Below are 2,811 nucleotides of genomic sequence, written 5' to 3'. Positions count from 1 at the left end.
CACTCACTAACTTACACTCACACACATGTACACACTCACTTTCTCACTCACACACACACATTCTCTCGCATGCACACAGACTTACAGAAACGTTCTCTCACACACACACACACACACACTTTCTCTCACACACGTTTACTTTCTCACGCACACACTCATACTCACACACATTCACGCACTCACTTTCTCACTCACACACTCATACTCACACACATTCACGCACTCACTTTCTCACTCTCACACACACACATTCTCTCGCATGCACACAGACTTACACAAACGTTCTCTCACACACACACACACACACACACTCACTCTCTCACACACTCATACTCACACACATTCACACACTCACTTTCTCTCACACACATGTACACACTCACTTTCTCACTCACACACACACATTCTCTCGCATGCACACAAACTTATACAAACGTTCTCTCACACACACACACACTTTCTCTCTCACACATTCACACACTCACTTTCTCTCACACACATTCACACACTCACTTTCTCACTCACACACATTCACACACTCACTTTCTCTCACACACATTCACACACTCACTTTCTCACTCACACACATTCACACACTCACTTTCTCTCACACACATTCACACACTCACTTTCTCACTCACACACATTCACACACTCACTTTCTCTCACACACATTCACACACTCACTTTCTCTCACACACATTCACACACTCACTTTCTCTCACACACATTCACACACTCACTTTCTCTCACACACATTCACACACTCACTTTCTCTCACACACATTCACACACTCACTTTCTCACTCACACACTCATACACTCATACCCACACAAATTCTCTCGCATGCACGTGCACACACACACACACACACACACACACACACACACACACACACACACACACACACACACACACACACACACACTGTCTCTTGTGGAGGTTGAACTGCATATTAACTTGAACATCTTGATCAGTATTTTTTGAGTTTGTCCTTAAAACAAGAACAAATATTTGCCAAGAGAGTCAGAAAAAAATCTGCTTTCCGTTTGAATGTAAACCGGCAGATATTTATTAGAAAACAAGACAAAAATATTGAGTTCCAAAATAATGCAGTGCAGAACTGAACACTTTCCTCCAGCTGACCCGATACACTCACACCATCTGATCAGCGTCACCACCTACGGTCAGATGAGTTATCTGTGTGTGTGTGTGTGTGTGTGTGTGTATAACACTGACTGCTGCTGTTTATTATCTGATGGCTTTCAGGAAGTTCTCCTGTAGGTGGCAGTGTGATGTTTCTCTGGAAGATGTATCTGATACACACTACATAGCCAGAAGTATTGGGCCGCCTCTCCAAATGTTCAGTCTCTTCATGGCCACAGGTGTATAACTCCAGCTCTCGGCCTGCAGACGCTTCTACACACATTAGTGAAAGAATGGGTCGCTCTCAGGAGCTCAGTGAACTCAAGCGTGGGGCCGTGATAGGCTGACACCTGTGCAATAAGTCCATTCCTGACATTTCCTCACTACTAAATATTCCACGCTCAACTGTTAGTGGGATTAGAACAAAGAGGAAGCCATTGGGAACAACTTTCCATGGCCGAGCAGCTCATCCAAGCCTTACATCACCAAGAGCAATGCAAAGCGTGGGATGCAGTGGAGTAAAGCAGCCGCCACTGGACTCTAGAGCAGTGAGACGTGTTCTCTGAGCGACCAATCACGCTTCAGTCTGACAATCCCATGGACGAGTCTGGGTTTGGCTTTCGCCAGGAGAACACAAAGCGTCGGTCCATAAAGACATGGATGAGGAGTTTGGTGTGGAGGAACTGGACTGTCCTGCACAGAGTCCTGAGCTCAACCCGATAGAACACACACACTGCCCCTAAACCTACCCATCACACACACACACACACACACACACACACACACACACACACACACACACACACCGATCGCGCGCAGGAGCCTCTAAAGCCGCCTTTCCAGTGAAAATGCGACTTAACCGTCGCGTCTTTTCATTTCCAATCGCGTCGCACCGGTCGCTTCAACCACACACACGTGCGCGCGCGTCACCGAGTCCCGCCCCTTCATCTCCTCCTCAGAGATGCGGAGCTGCGAGAGATGATGAGGATGAGGATGATCTGACTCCACACCGCCTCAGCTCGCTCTCGGCGGACACTCGTAAGTTTGAGAGCATCATTCATAAGCGATCTGAGCTCGTGCTGTTATTACTGAATATGAGCCGAACGCAGCGGCGGCCGATCTGAACTTTTCTAATAATGTTTTATAATAATGCTACTTTTAAAAAATAATGTATTATAGTGGTAATCAGTGAGTGTGTATCATATATTTGTCTTCGGCGTGTTTTTTCACTCTTGTTGAATTGTTAGATTTTGAGTTGTCAAGTGTAGTCTATCTCTGTGCGCTGGACCGCTGGTTGTGTGTGTGTGTGTTTGTTTGTTTCTGCTGGTTGTGTTTGTGTTTCTGCTGGTTGCGTGTGTGTGTGTGTGTTTCAGCTTGTTTGTGTTTAGAGAGTTTTTCTGTCAGCGGATCGAGACTCATTGAAACCACTGACGCTTTATCGCAATAGCAGGTCGACAAACCATCGCAACATCATAAACAGACGGACAGCGCGTCGGAATAATATTACTATATTGAACTGATAAGTGAGTTTGATGGTTCCATTTAGAGGTTGTTGTTGTTGTTGTTGTTGTTGTGTGTGTGTGTGTGTGTGTGTGTGCCCTTGTTTATATTATGTTGTGGGGACCAAATGTCCCCATAAGGATAGTAAAACCTGAGATCAGCAG

The 2,811-nt window shown here is 45.7% G+C and overlaps 1 protein-coding gene across 2 annotated transcripts in view; it reads left to right on the top strand.

Moving 5' to 3' along the window:
* The first annotated feature begins 2,107 nt into the window (after positions 1-2,107).
* Positions 2,108-2,811, top strand: part of chrm3b (cholinergic receptor, muscarinic 3b) — a 52,205-nt gene continuing 51,501 nt past the window's right edge. Inside the window, exon 1 of one of the 2 annotated variants that reach the window (XM_067430177.1) lies at positions 2,108-2,185. The gene's annotated coding sequence lies outside the window, so the exon portion shown is untranslated. Of the gene's footprint in view, positions 2,186-2,587; positions 2,671-2,811 lie in introns of those variants that run through there. The other variant, XM_067430178.1, reaches the window with a different exon arrangement.

This window comes from Pseudorasbora parva, chromosome 21, assembly GCF_024679245.1.
Source record: "Pseudorasbora parva isolate DD20220531a chromosome 21, ASM2467924v1, whole genome shotgun sequence".
Taxonomy (NCBI): domain Eukaryota; kingdom Metazoa; phylum Chordata; class Actinopteri; order Cypriniformes; family Gobionidae; genus Pseudorasbora; species Pseudorasbora parva.
This window is presented reverse-complemented; position numbering and strand designations above follow the sequence as displayed.